General features: G+C 39.5%; 1 protein-coding gene across 7 annotated transcripts in view; it reads left to right on the top strand.

Moving 5' to 3' along the window:
- The window catches only part of Pde4d (phosphodiesterase 4D), an 840,110-nt gene that overhangs the window by 741,212 nt on the left and 72,095 nt on the right, over positions 1-26,803 (top strand). The window lies entirely within an intron of this gene.

Below are 26,803 nucleotides of genomic sequence, written 5' to 3'. Positions count from 1 at the left end.
TTATTAAAAACCAGAAAACATTCTTTCGCAAACCTCTTTAACTCTGCTAATCCCCTGATTGTTGGAGTTCCTAAACCGACCAAGATAATAATTTATATTCGTGCCTCAATATCTAGACCCCATACGTTCTTCCTTCTCACTGTGCTCCCTCGCCCTCCTTCAGGCTCAGCAGTAAGTTGTGCGGCTTAACTCGGTTAGTTGGTGTCTGAACATTCTGTGCCAGTGCCCATCTCATCTGCAACTCCTGCCTCACACGCATCAAAGTAATTTTAACAGCCTTCATCATTTTAGCATATTATTTTAAATTCTTGAACCGATGGTTCCTCCTCACATGAAACTCAGAAAATGATACTTAGAAATAAATATGAGACCTTAACATTCACTCTACTCATGGATTGAATTTATAATCAAGAGCTTTCTTTTCTAACCGTTAGTCCAGTGGTCCTTTTTAAGGTAGCATAATATGATTGTAAGTAGTTTGATCTGACTATGTTTGAATCCAAACTTTTGCGCTAACCAGCTGAATTACATGTGGCTTGTGAATGAGGCTCTCTGTGCCTCAGTTTCCCCAGAAAATGAAATGTGTGTAATATTAGTGTGAAGAATCATTGAGATAATATGTGTATGTGTGTTCTTAAAAAACATGCTTAGTTAATATCGAGGCTCAAGAGATGCTACCTCTATTATTTTTCCTCATGATTCAGTATCGGGAAATAATAGCAGAAATAGTTAAATCAGTAAGTAATCCCTTAAAATTACTAAATATTATAATATTAGCATAATGTTGACTAAAACACCATTTAAGTTAGCTCTTCTATCTTCATGAAGTCAATGTCACAGCTTGATGATGTAGAAACACACATAACATTCAGCTTCTTTTCTGAACCTATAACCATACCTCCTGCTCCGCTTAGTACACACACACGCACACACACACACACGTGAACTACCTTTGGGTAGAGTATCACACTCAGAATTTCTTCTGCAGCAGGAATCATTGATATATAAAGGCAAAACAGATACGTCCTAGAATCTTGAACTGAATCTTGAATTTAAAAAACTACCTCTAGAGTAGTTTTAAAGTTATCAGACTTAGAAAAGATTTTGAAGAAAAGAACATTATAATGTGTCTGATCAGAGAGAGAAAAGGCGGGAAGGGCACCAGATGTAAAGTACTCTTTGGGCAAAAGGATGTGTTCCCAGAAATGAACAGATAGGTGATTAATAGTGAATAGCTAGAGGAGTTAGATAATTGATTACAGCAGGGAGAGAAAGTTAAATTCGGATAGAGGCCATTCATTTATCAAGTATGTATTGTATGACTAGGAATTGTGCCACATTTAGAGACTGACCTATGAACTAATATGGTAGGGATAGAAATAGAAGTAGCTCTTAAATGATATCACCATGTGCTATGTGTGCATACCTACCAAGGCTAACAAGGAAGGAGAAAAAAATGGATTTTTTTTTTCTGAAACAAGGTTTCTCTGTGCAGTTCTGGTTGTCCTGGAACTTGCTCTTTGGACCAGGCTGACCTCCAATCTACAGAGATTCACCTGCCTCTGCCTCTGCCTCTGCCTCTGCCTCTGCCTCTGCCTCCCGAGTGCTGGGATTAAAGCACTGCACACTACTGCCAGGCAAAGATTCTTAAAGAATGTCTATTCTTCCATTCTTCCAGAGAGGAGAAGTCTTTGATCTGGGGCTTTCAGGAAGCAGAGGGAAGGATGCAGAGGATTCGCTGGCAATTGTCCAAGAAAAACACTGCCGTGTGAGAAGCTTGAGTGTGGTCACAAACAGTTTACACTCAATGGGTTATGGACAGTGGGGAAATAAGGAGCAATCCATCACGAACTACTAGCGATGTTGGGTTGCTGAGGCACTTGGGTTTTTTGTTTGTGTTTTTAACGACACGGAGCATTGCTCCTGGGTGACTTCATTCAAGGACAGAGTCATCAGCCCCTATGTGAAGGGCTTGCTTACTCTTTCTCTTACATCTTCGAAAATGATCGTTTAATCCTTTGACTGGGAAGCTTCCCAGATAATAGGCGTCATGATCTGTGATTTTTGAAAAAAAAAATGTTGAGTTGAAGTACTCTTTGTGAGAACTTTTAACTTCACTCTTTGTACTCTTTGCCTGATATGTCTGAAACCAAAACAAGGATCCTGTGGCTCAGTTGCCACGATTTAGGCTTTGTTGATGCGTCAGGGCTTGATTAACCACACGTCACACGAGGAAAAGACATTTATTTGGCTTTTAGGTATGATGTTCCTTGTAGTGAGACTGCGTGTTCTGAAAGTGTTCTCAAGAAGTGTGTGACCTCTCAGGTTTGAGAGATCCTGGTTTGGAGTTAGATGAGGGGAAGGGCTGGGAGTCTACTGGGAATCTAATCATGCTAAAAACAAAGAGACTTCAGTGAAGAGTCCTCACGAGGTAATTCGGTAGTTATTTGTAGAGTCAAAGAGGCAGAAGTCGATGACTTTCAGAAGACATTGAGAGGAGGGCTCAAAGATTCCTGGCTTCACAGCCTTTGTGAACGATGGTGGCTTCTATTCTAAATATGGGGCCAGGAACTACAGATTGGGTAAACAGCACCATTACGAAGCTAGAGTTCGAGGTGTCTGTCCTTATCCAGGAGAAACCTGTAGACTGTGAAAAGCAACCTAAGTTGGAGACTTCAGCAGAGAAGTTGATACGTTTTCTAGTCTGGACGATGAATATACCCACAGGGACAAAGAATGGGAAAAGAGGGTGAAAACTAGGAGAAGGATGGGGTTCTCCAGTCTAAGGTAGAAGAGAATGTTGGGCATTTGAATTATTAAAAAATATTTGAGATGCAAACATTATACAAGCTAGGCATGAATAGTCATATGATGTAGGGAAGAGAGAAAATGTGTATTATAGATTCTTACAGAGAGAAACATGCAAGGCTTCTCCCAGAGATTTGGGTGGCAGAGGAGTGCACAAAACTAAGCAAAATGTAGCCTCTGAAAACACATCCCTCGGGTTTGAATAGGAAGCTTTGGATAAAGGTGACTGGATATTGAATTAGCTGAGAAGAAGTCTTGGAATATATATATATATATATATATATATATATAGAGAGAGAGAGAGAGAGAGAGAGAGAGAGAAGTCAACAATAGAAAATATAAGATAATAAATAGGATAAAGGGATGTGAAAATATGGTAGAAATGGATTATGCAAAGGCAGAAAAGTAATGAAAACCCTTTACTGACACAAGGAGTAATTCAAATTCTCAGATTAAAATGTCCACCAAGGTAAAAAGGATAGAGATGTTGGCATGTATTGATGGAATTCTGGAATTCTAAATATAAGAAATGAATCCTAAAGGTCCTTCAAACTCAAAGAAAAAAAAACCTTTCAAAGATATCAGACTTTTCATCAGTAAAACCGGGATCTGGAACAGATGGGGTGATACTGTTGATAGCCAAACTGGCATGATTAGGGGAAACTAAGGATGTATTTAAGCATGTAAAGACCAAGTTTACAAATGTACTCCCTACAGACCTTTCCCAATTTAGGGAAAAAAATACACTGAAGATATCTTCAAGCAAACAAGGTAAACAAAAAAGCAACAAGGATCAGTAGAATAATTAACTTAGTGTACAAGGAGTGCAGGGAACAACCCAGATGCTTTATGGAAACCAATCTCGATATGGCAGTAGCCCAACAGGCTTAGAAAGCAGACAGCCTGCATTAGAAAGACTTCTCAGCAAGTTCTTAGAAAAATGACTTTGAGAAGAAAGGAGACACCACACGTCAAACTGTAGTTTTAAGAGGCTGTAACAACTAACTCCATTGAGCTTATAGAATGACCTAGGATTAGTTATGATATCATTATAATACTGAGCCATCCTAAACGTACACATGTATTTTTAAGTTAAAAATTCTAATTAGTGCCTTGTGATATTGCTTAGAGGATTGCATATTTTACGGAAATTATGCATGGTATTGTTCTTTCTTTTTCTAACTGCTACATAGACGACCTATGGTGGAAGTATATTTAACAACATTCAACATTTCTTATAAAGCATATTTCTTATACATCTTAGGTAATCTCTTGAATTTTGAGTCAGTGGAAACACAATTATTCTGCCCAACTCTTTCAAACATTATCACTGTGCAGTTGATTTTCATGTTTGATTGCTCAGATTATAGTTTTTCAGGCAACATTAAACCGTATTTGAGACAATGGACAAACTTTTCTTGTTTCTGATTAGTTTCTTCATTAATTGTAAATGTTGGATCACAGCTTTCATTTTTATGATAGAAAATTGTTTTCTGTCTTTATTGAATTAAGAACCCTATTCTACTTTACTGTAAGTTCACTGGTAAATAAAGTGGGTTATATTATCGCCACCATTAAATAATGGGATAAAAATTGTGCACTCAATTTTATAGTAGAGGGACTTTGATAGCAGATAAATAAAATGCTTTAAAAGACTAGACCACTAACAGAATAAGTATAATATTGAGGGCAAATAAAAGGATTTCAACCATCCAAAACTGGTTATATGACCATATGAACAGAGGTTTTCTACTACGGATGAGTTTATATGTTACTAGAATTTTCATTACTGGAACAAACACTCAAGATAATCTACTCATAAAAAGAAAAGGTTGATTTGGCCTAAAAGCATTTGACAGTTTCCGTCATTTTCTGTTGGCCCTTTTGTCTTGGGGACAATGACAAGGGAACACATACTAGGGAGAATGCATGGCAAAGCAGAGCTGATCACTTGACAGCTAGGGTACAAAGTAACAGAGGGAAGAAGAGGCTGGGATCAAGCTACCTTCAAGGTACATTACCAAGGACAAGAAGGCCTCCCTTGAGGCCACACCCCTTAACAATTCCACCACCTTCCAGTTGCAACAGGCTGAAGATAACGTCTTTATCATGTGGCCCTTTAAGGGATGTTTAGGATCCAAACTACAGCACTTGACTTTGTTGCAAAGCATGAGTATCACTTAGACATAGAAGGACTTCATGCCTTCTCCCTATTGCTCTATTCACAATAAATGCTAAAAGCGTGATAACCAACAGTTGAACGATTGATTTGGACTAGAATTTGATTAAAAGTATCTAGCACATAATCTTGGGATGTTAGTAAAGACCGTTGTTTATCATCTGTTTCACAATGACTGTAGCATTGAGACATTCCACTTATAAGATACTACCTAGTTATTCGCATTCAATATGACCATAAATTCAAGCACTACCTCCTTTATTTTGCAACTCAGATCTTGAATTATAGTATGACTCATGTTCGATGTGACAGGATTAAGTGAAACACTAGGAAAGCCTGCCATTTGTTTCTTAGTGTTCTGACACCCATTCCTGTCCCAATCCTACTGGATTTTATTAAACTTCAAAGAAGATCAAACCAGGCATCGTGTGGACCATCGCTGTTCTATAAGAGCTGTTAGGCTCTTGCTTTGCATGTGGCCTTTTCCCATTTAGCAGCCGAGTGCTTGCTGCCACGGGAGTGTTACAACTTGAATAGTGAGCCTCAAACAACCCTGTGAGGACTACTGTAAATGGAGAGACTGCTTTACCCCTTGACCATGGTGCGGAGGACAAGAAAAGGGCAACCCAGACAATGGGAGAAGTCTCAGTTCTGAGAACCGATTTAAGAGTTCCCAGCAGGGCATCACAGGGCTGGGAGTTTGCCAGGATTCCTTGTGATCTATAGTGCTATCCCTACTTTATGCTAGAAGGGATTACAAAGATTGATTCGGAGCTAAGACAAGGAACCCACAGAGACCCTGGGCTCTGCCTATCTCACTTGAGTTACATGATATAACCTCTATTCCAAAATATGCAACTACTGTCTTACTTTGAGATTTACAATGACAGATTCTGAGGTCATGCAAGAAACAGACCAGAAGGAAGTACTAGAATTAGGTCAGTGGCTTGAGTCCTGGCTCCTAAGCAATCTCAACTTCTCTGACCACAGGATGAGACTGAGACTAATGAAAATGTGTGTGTGGGGGGGGGGGGCTATGGCATCCTCTTCTGTGTACCATATCCTCAATAGAGCTTTAGCTGTGCACATAGGAATATGGCTTACACAGCCCTTGGTTCTTTGTCAGTCCCCCTATGGGAATATTTTCTTAAATATTTCAACATTTGTGCATTTACTTCTTTATTTGGGGACAGGTATGCACATGCCACCACATGAATGTGCTGGTCAGAGAATAGCTTGTGGGAGTCAGTTTTCTCCATCCTGTGGGCTCTAGGAACCAGACTATCATCATCAGATTTGAAAAGCAGGTATCCTGAACCATCTGAGCCATCTCACCAGCCACGAACTGCCAAATTTTAGAATAAAAAGTCAATGAGAAAAGGCACAGTTGCATTTTAAATTTTAAATTAGATTTTCTTTTCTGGAAAATTACCAATGCGATGACAAGCATTGGATTGTGGAATAATGCATGCTTAATCTTGGTATATCTCATTTTCTGTATTTTTAAATATTTCTACCACAGGCTCTTGATGTATAGTTTTAATATATAAATGACAGATAACATATTAATGCCATAAAATGCTTTAAAACTGACTATAGGAAAGTTATTCGTATTATTTTTGCCTGCTTGCCCTTGCTGCCCTTCCTTCCTTCTTTCTTCCTTCCTTTCTTTCTTTCTTTCTTTCTTTCTTTCTTTCTTTCTTTCTTTCTTTCTTCCTTTCTTTCTTTCTTTCTTTCTTTCTTTCTCTTTCTTCCTTCCTCCCTCCCTCCCTCCATCCCCTCCTCCTCCTCCTTCTTCCTCTCTCTCTCTCTCTCTCTCTCTCTCTCTCTCTCTCTCTCTCTCTCTCACCTACATTGTGTGGGGATACATGTGTACATAGGCTACAAGGAACGTTGTATTTCCTGCTCTATGGCTCTCCGTCCTCTTCCATTGATAGTCTTTCCCTGAACCTGGATCTGGGCTGGCAAGCAGCAAGACCCAGAGGTCCTCCTGTCTCCATCCCTGACAGCACTGGGTTTGCATGCATGTGGGCAGCCACATCCAACTTTAAGTGGTGCTGAGGATCCAAACTAGGGTCCTCATGCTTGTATAAGAAATACTCATAACCACAGAACCATCTTTCCAGTCCTAATCCTCAAGCAATCTTCTTAAACTAAAACTTAAATATGCTTGTCAGTGTGTGTGCATATCTCTCTGTGTGTGTGTTTGTCTGTGTGTGTCTGTGTGTCTGTGTATGTGTGTATGTGTGTAAACCAAATAGCAGAAGTAAATGTACTTCTTTAGGAGTCATCCACCTTGAATTTTTGAGACAAGCACTCTCATTGTTCTAGAACTTAATAAACAGATTAAAATGGCTGGCCAGCAAGTCAGACTGCCTCTGCCTCCCCAGTGATGGGATTACAAGCATGCACCATGCCAGGTTGTTATTTTGTTCTGTTTTTTTTTTGTTTTACATGGGGCTTGAAATTCCTCATGCTTGTGCAGAAACATTTTACTGAGTGCACACCTCTCTAACATCAGTTTGTCAAGTTACTTATAGCTGTTGTTGTACAATTTTCATGTTATGAACAGTATTTCACTGGATACTGTTGTGTATGCTTGGTATGCATGGCACTTATTTTGGAGATGGAGTCTGCTATATAGTCATGGGGGACCTGGTGTTCGCTATGTTGTCCACTCTGGCCATGAACTTGAAGTTATTCTTAGCCTTCTAAATGCCTGGCTTATAGACATCCCCCCACCATACCCAGTTAGTATTGCATTGATTTATAAGTTGGTTAATTAGTAATAAAGATGGAGAAAACATTAAGCAAAGATAGCCATAAGAGGAGATATTGGAGGGACCAAAATCATTTGCTTCTGGAGTACAGAATAGTTATCAAATTTAAAAATTCTTTGATCCACTGCGGAGTACAGGATTTCAGAAACTCAGAGGTCTGGAAGTTTTAGTAAGAGTCCACACTACACATAACCAAGATGTATTTTGCTTTCGTTGTTCTTGTACAAAAGGACAGCTCTTTGATCTACAGCAGGACATTTGCTGTCTCATAGTGTACATGATGCTCTGATGGGTAGGAGGGAAAGACTCATGGCTGATCTTATTCTGAAGTTTCCCTGCCCTATTCCTATAGTACTTTCCGAATGTAGACAACAGCTAGGCATGCACTGATGCTCTTAGAAGCATCGTCTAAGTAAAGAAAATACTGAGAGTTCCTGCCAAGCCCTGAAATTCAGCTCTCAATCGAGGCCAGCAAGCCTTTTACAACTCAAGCCAAATGAGAGAGAAAAAAGAAAATGGGGGAGCTCCCTACATTATTTAAAAGTCAAGTTTTCTAATAACTAAGGTATTATTATTATTTTGTTAAATAATTATTCTCTGCAGACATTATAAGAGCTTTGTAGTTGTGCTTTGTAATTTTCTAAGGTACCATATAAGAGCTATTACAACATTACAAATACAAAAAAAATTAAAAATCAAAAAAAAAAACAACAAAGACCAGAAAGGTTAAGGAACTTGACCAATTATTGTATAGTTCCGAGTTGTAGAGCTGGGATTTGAACCCAGGTCACTAGGAATTTAAAATCCCAGCTCTTAACAACATACAGGAAAGAAATTTATTTGGTAATCAAACAGTTTCATATGAATTTCAATGAATTAGAGACAGATTACTGCTTTGAATATTAACAGTTTTATAAGATAATTGAAATGATAAATTACAAATATGATCATTTGTACTGCTACATGTATATTGCATGCAAAAGTAATTGTTACTTCTACTATCTTAATTTTAGAGTGGGGTGCAATGGAACCGCAGGGCAGAACAAATGAGTTGGGGTGTTATCTGAAACCTGAGTTATTTGACATGTTCAAGGCAAGGAAATGATTATTATGAATACAAAATGACAATAGGAATGTAATACCATCTGCTAGATAACAGTTCTTTGTTCTTAGCCAAGAACATTTGTTTCAACTTGAGAGTAATAAGATACCTACCAAACTTTCCCAGTGCCTGAACTCTTCATAACTGTCAGGCTCGTAAAGATGACGTTTATAGTAACCGGGCATTCCTCAATTTCCTTATAGTCACTGTTGATAGGGCGAGCTTTCTCTTTTCTGCTTCCCTTATTGTCACTGACTGCTGAAAATAGCCCAGTTGGCATTCTCGGTGATTACACGGCAATATCCTCAAACCTAATAATGTACCCAGAATACAGATTAGGGACCTTTTCTTTGAGGTCTCTTAAGTACGTGTTCTCTAAATTTAGACCCCAGGGTTTTGCTAATGAGAGTAAGTTTTCCTTTTATTTGCCAAGAGGCTCCCCTTATGGCTGAAGAATTGTGCTTCTTTTCCTCTTTATAAATATCAAGGTAAAGTGTATTCTGTACAAACTGTAAATGGTGCAATAATGGCCATTTAAGACTACATTGATTGCCAGACTGAGCCAGGGAATTGTGCTTGATTAAACAAGAAAACAAATGTTATTTTTTTTTAAATCTCTTTAGTCTTCCTTCTTGTTTTTTTTTTTCAAGAATCCCCAGAAAATTAATCAATAACTGGAAGTTAAGGCACAATTCTTGATAAGTTTTCTAGAAGAATCTCCAGTGACTGTAAGAATGTCAGCAATCAGGAAGGAAAACCGACAAGAAGATGGCCTCTGAAGAGAATGTTAGTTGTTGATATTGGTTGTTAAGATGGTTTAGTGGGTAAAAGCACATGCCAACAGACCTGAAAACATGAGTTCAAATCCCAGGACTCACGTGGTAGGAGACAAGAGTCCCATGAGATGCCCTTTGACTCTCTCTCTCTCTCTCTCTCTCTCTCTCTCTCTCTCTCTCTCTCACACACACACACACACACACACACACACTCATATACATACTCTTTCTCTCTCACACACGTATATTTTTTAAAAGACAATATTGTGTGATGAAATTACATAAGAAAAATAAATATATATATATATATATATATATATATATATATATATTGAAATCTAAACAGGTGTTTAGGATGTAAAAAGAAGGAAATTAAGTGAATTGTCAGAAATACTTGGGAAATGATCCTCGGAAAGACACAGTGTACATCTGCATCCCATTAACTACAACAGCGGTGGGACAGCCCTGATGCGGTTGTGAGAAGTAACGGGGCTTAAAACGGTTCCATATTAGAAAGTCTTCCCTCTTTGTACTTACTATGAATATGTAGATGTTGAAAGAAAATTTTAGGATTTTTTAAAATTAAAAATACAGTATATTAAGAAATGTCTGTTTACTTGAATAAACAAAGCATCCAAATTTTCATGAGCTGAGTTTAAAACCCATGGAGATTAATGAATTGAAATAAGTTTTAAACATGAATGTTCTATTTGAGAGCAGCCAAGGTAACTAAGTAGCGATTTTACGTGGTCTCGAGTTTGAATACGAGGTGTCTCCGCTACCTAAAACAGCACACTTAAACAGAAAAAGAAATCAGAGTTGAAAAACAAAAATTTCAGGTAATGTAAAATTGAATGAATTTTTCAAGAGCAAATTTGATCATGTAAGGTGAGCCTAAAAGAAGCCAGACCCAGATTACATGTGGTTTATCCTTTTCCTTTAATTTCCATTCATTATTCCTTTTTAGGTGGGTTCTGCCTAGGAGGAATAATTAGATGGCATCTCTTGCTTCATGCCTCAGGTAGACATAATTAGAAAACTATTCTTTTTTCCAGAAGCCTTAGGATCCTTTCCACAAGGCAATTCAAGGAGCCATTATCAAAACTTGGAGCCAAAATCTAATTGCATCTTGCAGATCTTCTGATCAGTGCTTGTTATCCTTAGGCATAGGAAGATAATTCGTATTTACAGTAAGAAGTAAGGAACTGTGCGGTATAATAAAATATCCTCTGAAGGAACCCAGAACATTGTGTACAACTCCTGCTTCACGCGCTAATAGTGGAATCTTCAGTCGTGTGTAACTTCTGCAGGACTGATTTCCACTGTGTGGAAGGAAGAGAGTTATTTCTGCTGCATTTCATAACTCCTAACTTTCTCTATTCTGGAGACATATACAAGTTACTCCTATTTATTACTCCTTTAGGGTAATATATGTTACATGAAGACAAATATTAACGTGTGTGTGTGTGTGTGTGTGTGTGTGTGTGTGTGTGTGTAACCATCTTTCTGGAGGTTTTCAAAACAGAAAGCTATCTTTGACAGCTTAGTCATTTATTCTTCATATAACAGCATGGAGTTATTTTAACAAATATTCCTTGTATTATGAGAAAAATCATTCTCTAGAATGTTGACTCAATATGTATGTTCAGACTGCAGAAGAGTCCATTCAATGCGACTTAAGCAATAAGAGAATTCTTGGATTATAAAACAAGAACCATATGACAGCATTATCCCATCAATCAAACTCAGATCTATAATCCAAGCTCTTCTTTCTACTCATCTATCTATCTATCTATCTATCTATCTATCTATCTATCTATCTATCCATCTTTCTTTCTTTCTATCTATCTTTCTATCTATCTATCTATCATCTATCTATCTACCATCTATCTATCTATCATCTATCTATCACTTTAGGTCTTAATTATTTTTTTCTTATGGTCACAGCAGATCTAAGCATACTGCATTGTCTTAGGTAGGGTTTCTATTGCTGTGAAGAGACACCATGACCACGGCAACTCTTATAAAGAAAACATTGAATTGAGGTGGCCCACTTACAGTTTCAGAGGTCCAGTTCATTATCATCATGGAAGGGAACATGGAGGCACACAGGCAGACATGGTGCTGCAGTAGTAGCCAAGAGTCCTACACCTTGAGGGCAACAGGAAGTCAACTGAGACACTAGGCAGCATTCTGAACGTAGAAACCCTCAAAGCCCACCCCCATAGTGATGCACATCTTCCAACAAGGCCACACCCACTCCAACAAAGCAACTAATTATTTGTGTCACTCTCTATGAGATTATGGGGGCCAGGTCCATTCAAACTACCACATGCATTCATAAAAACCTCCCTCGTACCCCTCATTGAGAAAGATAAATCCCTTCTCAGAAGTACTCAAACAGGCACTCGGGAGGCAGAGGCAGGCGGATCTCTGTGAGTTCGAGACCAGCCTGGTCTACAGAGCTAGTTCCAGGACAGGCTCCAAAGCCACAGAGAAACCCTGTCTCGAAAAACCAAAAAAAAAAAAAAAAAAAAAAGAAGTACTCAAACAGGTTTTGACTTCTGAGGTTTCTGTTGGAACAAAATTCATCAGGTACTCATACCTTAGCTACTTACTGGCAGGAGAAATGTTAGGAAATTGGTGACACCAATCATGGTTCAGCTGGAACTGGAAGAAGCCTGATCTCCCTGGAACCGTTGATCTTCCAGAACCTTAGCAGAAGCTTATGCCTGCTGGGTAAACAGCAACAGTGTCCTCATGACTGGATGCTGACAGACACATTTCTACAACTCCAATCATACGCTTCAACCCCATTTACAACCATTCCCCTCCTCCTGTTCCTCGGCAGCATCTACAGACTTGCTGCTGCTCTTTACAACAGACTTCCCTTTTTTATACAACACTCTGTACTCCTCTCCCCTCTTAGTGTGGAATTCTTTGTCGCCTTTCCAAGCAGAAAACTCATAGGCAAATCAAACATAATGTATCAACCAAAGAGCCATACTCTAAGAGCCAACATGAGGTCACATAGAAATAATTTAAAAATTGAAAGGATATATGATTTTCTAAGATTCACAAGGAACCTAGCAAAGAATGAAGCAATACCTTTTAAACGTATGAGGAAATAATTCTTAATTATATGCAGTCTTAATTTTTCGATTGTTATGATAAAATACCACAAACAAAAGCAATTTGGGAAGGAAAGAATTCAGCCCATCTTATGGCTTGTAGTCCATCATCCAAAGAAGTTGAGGCAAGGACTCAAGGGAGAAGAAACCTGGATGCAGGAACTGAAGCAGAGGCCATGGAGGAGTGCTGCTTACTGGCTTGCTCCTAACGACTTGCTTAGCTTTGCCTTCTTATAGAAACTAGTGCCTCCTGCCCTATGATGCCACTACCCACAGTGAACTGGGTCTCCCCCATCAATCATCAACCATAACCATGCCCCCACAGTCTATTTGCTGGGGGCCTTTTTTCAACTGAGGTTCCCTCTTCCCAGCTTGTATCAAGCTGACATAAAACTAGACAGCACATGTGCAAAATCAATCAAACTACTAATTATCAATGAACATATAACAATGGTTTGCCTCAAATGTGTATTTGCTCAAGAGCCTGTTAGAAACATGCTCACCAAAACAAAAGCATGACCTCCAAAAACATTATCTTCAGGAAGTAACATCTCAAAGTGAAACACAAAACAGGCATGGATGGAAAAGTAACCATTTCAAGTTAAAGAAGTTAATGGGAGAAACTGCTTCAAAAGGACTTTGATATAATTCTTCATTTTTCTGAACTGTACTTTTGCATTAGGAAAAGCTGGAAACTGCATTAGCAATATGCATATAGAAATTCGCAGAAGCAAATAAAGGGCAAGAATTTTCAACAAGGAGAGCGAAAGTTTCTGATAACAAAAGCAATAAGAAATGATATGATATGATACATGTTTTCTGTTCTACACTTCCTCTTAATAGCGTTACAATAACTATTCACCTAATTATACATTGTAACGTCCATCTTCCACCACAGAATATCAACAAGTCAATGACATATTAACAAGTAGGTTATATAATTTTTAGAGACATTGTGGGACCTAGCAATATATGTCTGCGTAAATTTGCTACAAATAAACCTGAAATTTAAAAAACAGATAGTTTGTACTTAGACAATGTTTAAACAAACAAGAAGAATGTGCAAATGCAGCTTTATTTTTGCAAGTAACATTTTCTGATAAACATGTTGAGAATAATCCGTCATGCTACACACAGGACTTCCAAATGTAGAAACTGGCTTACCATCTCAAGAACAATTTGATTAGTGCACGTTCAGACTGAAAAGTGTTTATTTCCCTGTGGGAAATCTCTCCTAGGATCCTCTAAGGAGAGGGGGTAGAAAGAAATACATGAAACTGTCCCTGGTGGTTTTCTCTGGATGGGAAAACTGTGGAAGAAAGAATAATGGATCTTTCCTATTCTTTTCTTTTGAATGTGATTGTATTTTTCCAAATAATGTATAATGAAGCTCAACCATCTTTGAATTTATATCTTAGAGAAATAAAGACTTTTTATTTTTTAAAAAAAAAAAAAAAACACTAGTCTTCACGACAAAGAGCATTATTGTGGCCACACCAGATCAGGCTAGTGGTGCCAAAAAGGGACTGTGACTGAAGGTTACCAAGGCCATCTGGAAGTGTGAGTCAGCCCAGGCGCCAAGGGCAACTCTGCACCTCCCTGTGGGTACTATCTTTTCTGGATTATGAAGGGATCATCCAAAGGACTGAGAGGGCTTCCCCTGGATAAACAATGCTTCCTGTCTCAGAACATCACAAGCAGCGAGAGATAGGCAGGGAAAGGTGAATTCTGATAGAAACTAATAGTTAGGATGGTGGTAAGAGGATCACAGGTTACCTATAGAAACATTTAATTCTTTAATTGCATAGTGCTGACTGAAGGGAGCAAGCAAGCTCTTGCATGGTACAAGTCTGTTGTTAGTTGCATTTCTCATTTCTTTTTTTTTTTGTCTAATTCTGTGAAATTTGCTAATATTGATGAATCAAGTCTCTCCACACAGACGTGTGCACGTGCGCACGCGCACACACACACTCAGAGAGAGAGAGAGAGAGAGAGAGAGAGAGAGAGAGAGAGAGAGAGAGAGGAGAGAGAGCGAGCTATATTTTTATGGTACAGAGAATGAAGAGGGAATAAGAATGACTAAAGAGTCTTGAACTGCTTCCTTTCATTTATGAGTTAACAGACGTAGAGAGACAGATTATTTCTATGGCATTATGCCCCAGCTGCACTGATCTGTTTGCCATTCCTCCAAGAGATCATTTTCATTATGTTTCCTGGAATTTGCTCGTTTTTTTTTCTCCCTCCCCTCCTGAGTCTCTTAACAAACTTTTCAACCTAATAAACACCCACACGCTCTTGCAGATAAAGTTGAAATGTTTCCTCTAGCGCGAAAATTTCCACAACTAAAAATTAAAATAAAACAAAATTATAGCAGGTGCAATGTAGTGGGCTGTCTGTCCTTTCTTGGGTCCCCACCCTGTCAGACACCAGGTACCGTCAGTCTCCCGTCAAGGAGAAGGAAATTGAGACTGAAAGGGCTTAACTGGTTCAAGGTCACACAGCTAGACTTGAAATCCCAAAACAAACAAACCCAGGATTCCCTCCTTAAAGTACTTTCTCTTTCAAATCAGGCATCACCTACTAACCCTGCTGGAGATTTGCTTACTGTTTAGCTGCCCTATGCTGATGTGTTAATTTCCTAATAGCAGATAGATTGTCTTTTTTTTTTGAAATGCTTTTTAAAATGAGATAATGTTTTTTATTTTACTTATTATTGATATTCTTTGCTCTGCTCTACAGGGTAGAAAATTATAGGTGATGTGTTCATCATTGGACCTAATATCCGGCCTAATGTCCGCCAAACAAAAACTGCTTATTATAGAACAAACAATTGAATGGACACGTGAACAAATTATATGTAGCAGAAAATACAAGATGTACCTCTTGCAAGCAATACCTATAAAAAACTTTTCTTGTCCTATTGCCTAGATTAGAAAAAAAAAACAAACCTAATGCTTCTGTGAAATACACTACCAATATCAATAATCAGGTTTGGCCAAATGAAATATGTACCTAAGGAATTCCAGAGTGCATATGGTGTGAACTAGAATAGCTTTTACATTCTATTCCTTAAAGAGATGGAGGTTTTATAAAAGACAATGTTACTTCGACTATTACTCACAGACGATTGCTAATCTGAAGATCTGTTAGGCAGTTTGAAACTGGACCTTAAGCCAGGTTCTTATATTGTCACTGCAGAGTCTACAAGTGAAATTCATTTGGTAGTCTTATGAGATTTTCTTGAGTTTTGAGTTATTAAACATTGTTCACTAACCAGTAAACTTCTAAATTCTGTGTAGTCTTCTACTGAAAAAAAAAATTAACAAAACGTAAATCAGAAAACCAGTTTATAAAGACAGGACATTAGCTTTGCCCATGTTTCCATTAGTGGTCAGCTGACCTCATTGTCCTTGGACCACATTGAATAGGGTGTGTTATGTCAGGAAAATGTGATGTAAGAGAAGCCAGATAGTCCGTGTCAAGGAAGTGAGAAAAGAGGAAGATACCTTGCTCCCACAATCCCTTTTTAGGGCATATCCCAGTCACCTAAAGTTCCACTATGCTCCACCTGTGGGTACACTATAGTGACATAAACCTCCTACTACGCCTCACCTCTGGGCACACCATAGTGGCCTAAACCTTCTACTACGCTCCAACTCTGAAATTTTTCACTTAATAGTGCTATAGTAGGGTTTTTAGCGTGGGGTCTTGGAGTATGTATAAGATAGAAACTTCATTTTTTTGGTAACTAAAAAAATTCACAATCTGTGAGGGTACCATGGTTTTGTTGAAGTGTAGCAAATCCATGTCCTGGATTTTGTTCTGGGGTTGGGGGGAGCAATAATTGTTTGTTTGTCTTCTCATGAATATCCAACAACAACAAAAACTTAGTGATAATAGAGAATGTTAAATTATTTCTTCTTTAACAGCACAGTTATGCACCAGATATTAACACGAAAGGAGAGAGAAAGGAGTAAGTGACACTGCCTTCAATTGTAACCCAAATAAAGCAGGAAACTGGGGGAAATCGGTTTTTCCTTTCATCTTATGTGGAGAAAATGTGTCACATGGCAAACCCATGTGAATCCAATCTGTTTGGCTTATTCATCTTTGCAACGACATCAGACACCAGAAAACTGCACCAGCAAACTAGTCAGTATTTCAGTGTCGTCACATAGTCTTGAAACTTGTACAGTTACAGTTTCAAAAACTATATATTCTGATAGTCTCCTCCTCCTCTTCTTCTTCTTCTTCTTCTTCTTCTTCTTCTTCTTCTTCTTCTTCTTCTTCTTCTTCTTCTTCTTCTTCTTCTTCTTCTTCTTCTTCTTCTTCTTCTTCTTCTCTTCCTCCTCCTCCTCCTCCTCTTCTTCCTCTTCCTCTTCCTTTTCTCCTCCTCCTCCTTCTTCTCCTCCTTCTTCTTCTCCATTTCTTCCTCCTCCCTCCCTCCCTCTCTCCCCCCTCTCTTCTTTTCTTTTCTTTTTTTTTCTTTCTTTTCTTTTCTTTTGCCAACTTGACCCAAGCTAGAGCTATCTGGGAAGAGGGACCTCAATTGAGAAAATGTCTCTTTAAAGTTGGTCTATGGTCAAGTCTGTAGAACATTTTATTGATTAACAGTTGTTGTGGGGGAGGCCCAGATTACTGTGGACAGTGCCACCCCTGGAGCAGGTGACCCTGGGTACAATAAGAAAGCAGACTGAGCAAACCATAAGGAGCAAGGCAATCAACATCAGTGCTCCATGGTGCTCTAGTTCCTCCCTCCAGGTTTTTGCCCTGAGTTCCTGCCTGGATTCTCCTTCACCATATCCTTTAACAGGAAATAAACCTCTTTCTCCTCAACTTGCTTTTGCTCATGATGTTTATGGTAGCAATAAAAAAGCAAACTAACTTATGCTCCCTAAAGACATATTTTCTCTTCTTTTCTTAGCTGCTTCAGGCTGTACTATCAGATAGCATATACTGGATTATGTCTAAGCAATAGAATTTATTTCTCAGAGTTCTTGACATTGGTACCTCCAAGATGAAGGCACTGATCACTTCATATCTGGTGTGGTCCTAATCCTTCATAGAAAGCACCGTCTGACCATGTCTTAACACAATGCAAAAAGTAAACCTCTTTTATACTGCATGCTATTAGTTCCAGTTAAGAGGTTTGTGTTTTTATGACCCAAGTGCTCTGCAAAGCCCTATCTCCTAATACCATTATCTTGCTTTTATTATTTTCCTACCTCAATTTTCCTTTTCGGGTACTTATACTAATAGCTACCCTTTTAGCAAGATTTCAAATACACAAGGATGTTGTGGTTCTTCAGGAGTTATCTTGCAAGACAGACCTCATGCTCTCTGACCATCACCTCCCCAGTGTATCTTTCTCCCAGCCCCTGTGGCCATAGCCCTACTTTCTGCTTCTATAAGGACTGACCATCTAGATTCTGCATGCAGACAAGGTCGTATAATATTTGGCTTGATGCACCTGGTTTATTTCACATGATATAATATTCCCCCAAGTTGATCCATGTTATTGTAGGTGAAAGGAGTTTATTTCATTTTTGTTGCTGTTTTGCTTTGTTTGGACCTGGTTTAGCTATAGTAAATTTTTGCTGTGTAGCCCAAGCTGGCATCCAACTGGTGATCCTCCTACTTCAGCTGAGATGACGTGTATGCCACCATGTCTGGCCTAGGATGTCCTCCCTTGTAAAGTCTAAATGATATTCTATTCTATGTGTGTGCCACATTTGATATTCATTTCTGCATACATGGACATTAAAATTGTTGCCATATTTTGGCTAATATAACTAATGTTCTAAAGACTGCAAGAAGACAGATGCCTCTTAAGCGCCAAATTTTCATTCCCTTGGGGTGTATGGACCAGAAGCTGAATGGCTAGATCAGTTTATTTCTTGTTTTGAAAGCAGGGCACTCTGAACTTCTACAACTGAAGTATTTATTCTTGGAAGTCATTCTATTTGTTGGAAGGATGAACAAAATAAAACTAGTAACTAGAAAGAGAAATAGAAGTCTATCAAGGACATCATCACTGAGGACATTAATCGGAGGGTTGCTAATACTGACTGTATTTTTAAGTTTTGCTTCAGTAATAATTCAGAACATAGGACTTAGGGACACACTAAGTGGACAAACAAACCAGTTAAACAGAATTCACCCTGATTTGACAAATCACTGAAGACTCACTGCCAGTGTGACCTGTTTCCTCTCTGCTGCATTGAGATAGCATTCTACACTGGGACATTAATGTCCTATAGGACCAAGAAGTAAACTTCATTTTATCTGGTCCAGCACTAAGATCTTATAGCTTCTTTGGGAATCTGTGTGTTACTCTAGTCCACAGTGGGTAAATAAAAGCCTGGCTAAGACTGTCTGATGGCTAATCCATGGAGCTGACTGTAGGGATAGCAACGTGGGTAGCAACCTTGGCTAACTAGCCTACCCACTAATTAAAATCATCAAGAGTAGGGACGCACTATCAGCATGCGGCACAACCTGCTGATCTGAAGGTGGCAGCAATTTAGTACACTGATTCTCCTCTGTGTCCTCCCTGCTCTCACGTCTACGTCACCTCATCTCTTCTTTCCTTTCGACCCTGAGAGAAAATATTTGTTCACTCTCACGTTTCTTTACTCGAGGGCAAGAGCAACAATGGCAAGCACAACACACCTCGGACTTCTGGCCACAGTCCAGGTCAGGTTGTGTACAGCCTCTTCCTTAGAGTCGCCTCGGAAATAGCTCTCATCCTGTCACTGGGCTCGGTAGACTTCCCTGTGCTATTCCCCAGCTTGCAATAAGGAGTTCCCTGTCACAGAACAGGGGCTCATCTGTTCTCGCTCATTGGTAGTTTTCATATCCCACACCCTTGCCACTGCCAAACCCTTATCTTCATTTTAGTCTTCTTTTAGACTTTTTTTTTTTGGACTCAGAATTTGAAATTGACTTGCTCAGAAGACCAATATTCTCTCATAGTAACTTGAGGCATAGAATGGTCAGAGTCGATTTGTGGGTGGTTTTGATCATGGAGATGTGGTTTGTAGCCTGCCATTCATAATAGATCACTTCCTAACCTGATTCTAGTCCTGGCCTTGGCCATTTTAGAAAATTTTTCTAGATGGTTGGCATTTAGACTCAGACCTTGAAATTTAGTAGCCTAAAGGAAAATTTCCAGAGGCAATCCGTGAAGAAACGTGATAAGGAGCTCGTGGCGATTCTGGGATATTACGTATAGTTTAGATCCATTCAGTAGCTAACAAGTTCATTGTGTAGCAAATGCTAGTGACTTGTCAGCAGTTGGCAAATAAGGGTGAAACCTGTCCCAACAGGAATTTTGAAAGAGGTTAAGCCGTGAAACTTTCATCTACCCTGGAAGTGAAGTAACTCGCCAGAGATGGGTCATCAATCATAGTTAATGTGTTCAAAACAAGTCATACCTCTTGTGCGGCTCATTGTATTCATCAGCACCGTGGAGGTCAACAGTTCCGAAGAGTCACTTTGGGCCAAGTTGCCAATAGCCTGTGGTTTGGGCAGCATGCCTAGGCTGTCTTGCTCAAGGATGGCTCTCAGGTAGTTGAACCCCATGGGCCAGTTTCAACCAAATCCGAAAGAACAAAAGGGCAGTCTTGTTTAGAAGGGACGGCATTATATTCCATCTTTGAAATGGTTGTCTTAAAGTCAAATCACTGGGTCAAATGTCTCCTAGAGTTGCCCAGTGCCGGATGGCACAGGTAGATTAAAAGCCTGAGTTACTGCTCTCACGCTGTGCCGGCACATGTCATGGAAGCAGAGAGTACGGAAGTGTCCCTCTAGTGAGCCTGTGCGTACGCTCTGAGTGTCTATAAGGGCAAAGCAGGAATGAGCGCTGGAGTAACAGATCATCTAGCTGTTCATTATAAACTCGCCCGATTTCTTTAACCATGACTTTGGAAAGAATTTCAAACACACTGGATGGCATCGCGGGTAATACGAAGAATGCACGCACACAGCCATCAACCTGGCGTACCACAGCATTCTGTATCCGTCGTTTCCACCACTCTTTTCCTTTCCACGTGTGCACACGGGATGTACACATTCACGTATATGTGCATATACCCTTATTAGTTTTATTTGATGTACTTGAGAAAAGGCTGCTCAGAACATCACTTCCCCATCCCTAAGCTGTCCAGTAGTTTGAAACCCTTCTTTTCTACATAACTACAGCATAGTCTCATGCATCCGATAGATTTTCAATTTTTGTTCCTGGCTTATATAAAACTTGTTTTAACTTGGGTTCTGAATTATGGAAGAAACAAACCATTAGTTGAAGCATAACGCAAATAACTGGGAGGAAAACTTATATCACTAACATTTCAAGTTTCGGAAGCACACGGGACACCCCATTGGATGGACAGAAACAGAGTATCGGTGTTAGGGATCCACGTGCCTTACAGGTTCATTTCATGAACAATGCAATGGCAATATTGGGAGGAAGGGACCACCATGAATTAATAAACATTATCTGTTCAGACTATCTTTTCTTTCCATGACTTCATTTGATTTTTCTTCCTTGTAACAATCTGTCTCCAGGGCTTTGAAAGACTGAGTGAGTGTCTACTCAGAAAGCACCATTGCATTGCTTCTTGCTAGGAATCATGCGAGAAGTAGAGGTAGAACTGAATTCGGTTATGGATGGTCTCGAGAGTAGTCGTTCTCATACAGTACCACGACCATCCTCTCACCGAAATCGGTAATGGAACTCGTCCCTCTAAATGGCACTTATAGTTCCTATATACTTTAAAAAATGCAGGCTTATGCTGATATGGTTGATATTCATACTCTACAATCCATACCACTAATTTCAATACCTAACACTTAAGACATTGGCCATCCTTTCCCTAGGCAGCTTAAGCACGTACCTCTCTGTCCACCCAACTGTATCATGCATGAGGGGAGCCAAACTAGATTCATAGCACTTTAAGAATTTAGAATGCCAGAAAGATTCTCCGTAGGAGGGTGTGAGGCTGTAACAATTTATGAACGATGGGTGGGTCCCGAGTCACTGCGGTAGACATTATAGAGCCAGTCCCTGAAAGTCCTCTTTACACTGACTCACTGACATCGTGAGGGTTCCTCAAGCGTGTGCAGACGTCAAACAACAAGTCTACTTTGTCCCTATAAACTCTTCTATTCAGTTTCACATTGCCAAACTCTGCTCTAAGATCAAGATGTTTAGTAATAAGTAGCCACGGTCTGTAACCTCAGAGGGTTTACATAGAAATTCTTTTGCTCAACAATGTTGGACATCCAGAAGTATCACACACTTACAGTTTGTCCTCCCATAAACCTTCCAGGCATTACTTGGACCCACAGGGATTTCATTTAAAGTCATCAGATTGACAGGAATAAAGAACATTTGTGTTAAATGACAAAACATGGAAAAAATGATTATTAGGGGACCCTCCAGCTTTTAATGTCTTAACAAGGATGCTTGGAGACTGTTAGACAAGGAGAAATTTGTAAATATCTGTGCTCTTCCGTGTCTCAGTGAGATGAGGAGCCATCTGGAGGAAAGGGACATTCTGGACAATGAGGATAGTGTTCTTCACAGCAAGGACACCACACTTCGGTTCATCACAAGGCAGGAATGAGTTCCAAGTCAGCTTACAATACCAAGTGTCTGAAGCCTCAGGGAAACTTCAGGGTGGTTCTTAGAGGGTTTTAATTTGGCAGATGGTCTTAAAAATCATTTCCATATAGGTCTGAAGCAAGCTGTTAACTAGCATTCTCTAAGTGCATTAAATATTTAAATCAGGGTAAGCTGGAAAAGTCACGTAATAGCCAGTCTCAGCCTGGCCTATGTGAGCAGCATGCTAACACTACGCTTAGTTCCCAAAGGTTTTAGGTGTTTATGTTCGTATGGATTGCCTTTGGCTGTAAATATAAACACTTTTGATGGTGCTGCCTCAAACAGACGTATATTTCTTACGTTAAAAATATGAATGACTCATTAATATGGAATGTCATCCAACAGAACTTTCCAGATCACATACTACTTCAGGTTTTTTCATTCATTAAATATGGACTCGGTGCCCCAGATCTGCCAGGGTTCTAACATAGCTGCTCCAGCTTCCGGCATCAAATTCAGATTCTAACCAGTAAGACAGAGTTAGGAAACAAGAAAATCAGATGAAATCCATCTAGCCTGTATCTTTTAATGAAAGTTCCTGAAATTTCAACATGCTTCTGCTATGACTTCATTCACCAGAACTTTAAGTGGCAATGCTTGAATACAAAGGAGTCTAGAATTTTCTTCTCTTTGGGATAGTGGTGTATTTACTTGAAACTTGGAATCTAATACTACTGAGTAAGGAAAACACTAATAGAAGATAGTTAGCTGTCTTTTCCTCAGGTTGTTTACTAATAATGCAATATGCATTTTAAATATCAATCCACAGTGCCTTGTTGGTAGAGTAATTTGTGGGATGTTCTTTTCCCATGGGAACACAGTCGTGAAGTTTTCACTTGCTTTTGTCAGACATGTTTGGAGGATAGGCCTAATGATAAAAATATGCTAGAAAAATTAATTTTAATAGCATCCGGCATTCCAACCGTGGAGCTTACATGCCCACTAGGAATTGGGAAAAGGTAGACAGGAAAACAGGGAAAAGTGGATTTGCATTCTCCAAACTTTTTGATCATCTTCATAGTCTTACAAATCATAGCCTCATCTAAATTCAAATCACAGGTCCATTTTGACCTGGCTGTAGAATTCTTAAGTTACCTGTGAGGAATAGGTACATGCCCCGGCAAGATGGTGCTTCAGCAGGCATGCTGAAGTTCGATAGAGAGATGCGAACAGGAACGCCTGAAATGAAAAAAGGCAGGGAGATAGAAACCACTGCTACAGTGTCTTGGATCAAGGTAGACAATGGCTACCATTTTGCTGACACGAGGGAGACATGCCCCTTAATAGGAAGACTGTGTAATCATAGGGCTGTTTTAATGGGGTTTAGAGAAATACCAGAACATGATGGAGCCAAATGTTCCTAAAAGTATGAAGTAATTGCGTCTGTTCCATCATTACAAGAAATTAAAGCCAAGAGCAGTTACATCCCCAGTAGTAAAAAGAACTTGCTAAATTGCCATTGTCATTGACAGAATGAAGTGAGCTTTCTGGTTGCTTTGACCAGCCACATTTTAAAATTTGGCTGTCCATGGATCAGAAATCACATTAAAAGAGCATTAACTGATTTTGACAAAATAAGTTGCGTTATTAAGGTGCCATTTAACTCGAGACTCTTGAGTTTAATTGCTAGATTAGAATTTTCAAATGAGCATGGCTTTTAGATTGCAGTGGATTTAGGAGCCTGATTATTAGTTATTCTTCTTCGCCTGTGTGTACAAGAGAGGTATCTAGTTCTCGGAAGAGAATTCACTGATTGAAAGCTGTATCCACAGAGAACAACACTGGCAGACTGTGGTACCCTGACTCTAAGAGAGATAAATATGGACAGCTGAATGATGGGCAGTCAATCTTCTGTAATTAGGATATCTGGTTTGACATTCATAACAGAGCATTTTTTCATGGTCAAGTGCAGTGCTGTTCATAATGAAACTGGAATAACGGATATCAATCCGTTCCAGAGCAGTTAGGATGTATAAACCGTGTGTGTGTGTGTGTGTGTGTGTGTGTGTGTGTGTGTGTGTGTGTAAGAGGAAAATGGTAAATAAGAATCACTCTACCAGTGATTTCTCTCCCGTGGAACAAAACTTACTCAACTCTAAATTATTAGGTTTACAGGGTGAGAAAATCAAGTATGTATTCTTTGAACTGATGCTCAGATATGTTATTGTACAACAACAATGTTACAGAAAGGTGTTCTTAACAAGGGGAAATGAATAATCCATGCATTTTCAGGGCAGTCATAGCTAACAAGCATTTCTAGACACCCAGTGTCTGGCAACAATATCAGCATGAGTTAGATATGGGCCAACTCTAGCAAACCAGTCTAGCAATGTCATTGTAAAAGTGCATTTAGTGTTTTAGTGGCTTCGAGAATTAACTTCTTATTTGATTCCCTTGCATTAAACATGATTTATCTATCTGTTCCTTAATAACTTAGATTTTCCCCAGTCCCCTCTTAATTCTGCACAATGTAGCAGAAGCAAAAGGCCAATTCACCCATTGGTAAGGTTCTCTCAACCCAGAACTCACTGCTACCCAGAGTGTCAATGTGTTTCTTTTCTACTCTAAAACTTGTCCCTACCATCCAGAATTTTTCTGAGCAAATCATAGATGAACTGGAGATTTAGAATGTCAGGGCTAAAAAACCTTGTTCAATCAGATAAATAATCTGCTAGTGATTTCCACAATTAGTCTTCTCACTTACATTTTCAGTATGAAAAGGCTAAATGATCATCTCATCCCCGTGATGGATAACCGTGTCCCCGGGAAAGATAAAGTGCTGGCATGAGCTCTTGGCATAACTTTTTAAAGTCCCAACATGCTTTCGTTGTCTGCATGTAGGACTTAAAATGTTACAGTTTTCTGAGCTTTTACTATTTTTCAGATATTGCCACTTTACCTTGAGAATAATATTTAATGATAAGAAACACCCCATAGAGTACCTATGCTGTCCTTGCCATTTCATAAAGACGAAGAGAATAAAAGTATGTACCTTAATTGTCTCTCATACAAGCATCTCAAGCTTAAGATGGTGTCCTCTGTGACATACATTGAGTCTGGAGACAGGGATTGTCTTATTCCATAGTCTGAGATCTTGAGTGATGCCTTCCTGGGTGAGCAATCTTTCCCTATCTAATCCAATCAGAATAATCTCTCACAGGCGTGCTCAGAGGCTCATCTCTCACGTTATGGCAGATCTCATCAGGATCACAGTTAGCACCGACTGTCACACTAGTGTGATAAGACCACTGGTGCAGGAGAATTGTCTGTATTCTGTCAATCATGTTATAAATAAACGCTGATTGGCCAGGCAGGAAATATAAGCAGAAAAACCAGACAGAAAGTAGAAATGATATAATGAGAACAGGAGAATTCTGGGAAGGAGGAAGTTGAGTCCTCCCACTCCTGCCCCGACCACCGAAGCAGCAAGATATGATGTGCCTCACTGAAAAAGGTACTGAGCCACATGGCTAACATAGATCAGAAAAATGGGTTAATCAAGATGTGAGAGTTAGCCTGTGAGAGGCTAGAGCTAATGGGCCAATCAGCTTATAATTTATGGAGACCTATGTGTGATTTTCTTTGGGCTAAACAGTTGTGGGGTACTGGGTGGGACAAAAACCTCAACAACAAGCAGGCCTGACCCTTCATGTTACAGACCACCAAGCAAGTCAAGCTGACGGGGGTGGGGGGGGGGAGGAAGGGAGGCAATGGTAGCAACAAGCCAACAATTCACAGTATAAAAATGACTCAAGCTCACAATGTATTGTATTTTCTTCTCTCTACATGGAGGCCATAGTTCAGTTTTTAACAATCATCTCTTGAACTGTCATTCCCAGACAAAGTGTCCTGGGTCTCATCCTCTTTGAACTGACAATACTCTCCTATACTTTTAGGCACTTAGACCTATGCTTTTCTCCTTTGATCCAGTAGTTGGAACCCTCCAGCTTCCCTCCATTACACCAAGGCTTCCACTGTGGACGGTTTGGAGGGTTGTAAAACGAAACACTGTCTTGTTCATGGTATGCAAGAGGCCTAGAATTAGGAGGAAACTTTGCTCCCGTGGACCACACTGTCCTCTAGACCCTAACCAAGTCTGCAAAATCTGGTGTCATGACAAATTCCCAGGGAGTCTCGTTTGAGTCCCCTGACCTTTGTTAACATTTTCTTTATTCCTCTTGCCCTAACTACACATGAATTTCTTTGGAAAATGGCCAATTGTTCCTCTATCAAGCAGTGCCTCAAGATGGTCCACTTCTTAAAGCCAAAGCTCTTCTGACAATAGCTCTGTAGACAGAGCATCACTTAGAATCCCAGGTCACCTGGGAATTCAATAACCTTCTATCGCGAGATAATGAGT

Source organism: Microtus pennsylvanicus, chromosome 6 (genome assembly GCF_037038515.1).
Source record: "Microtus pennsylvanicus isolate mMicPen1 chromosome 6, mMicPen1.hap1, whole genome shotgun sequence".
NCBI classification, from domain to species: domain Eukaryota; kingdom Metazoa; phylum Chordata; class Mammalia; order Rodentia; family Cricetidae; genus Microtus; species Microtus pennsylvanicus.
The sequence above is the reverse complement of the archived record's forward strand: the minus strand, read 5'-3'. Positions and strand labels throughout refer to the sequence as shown.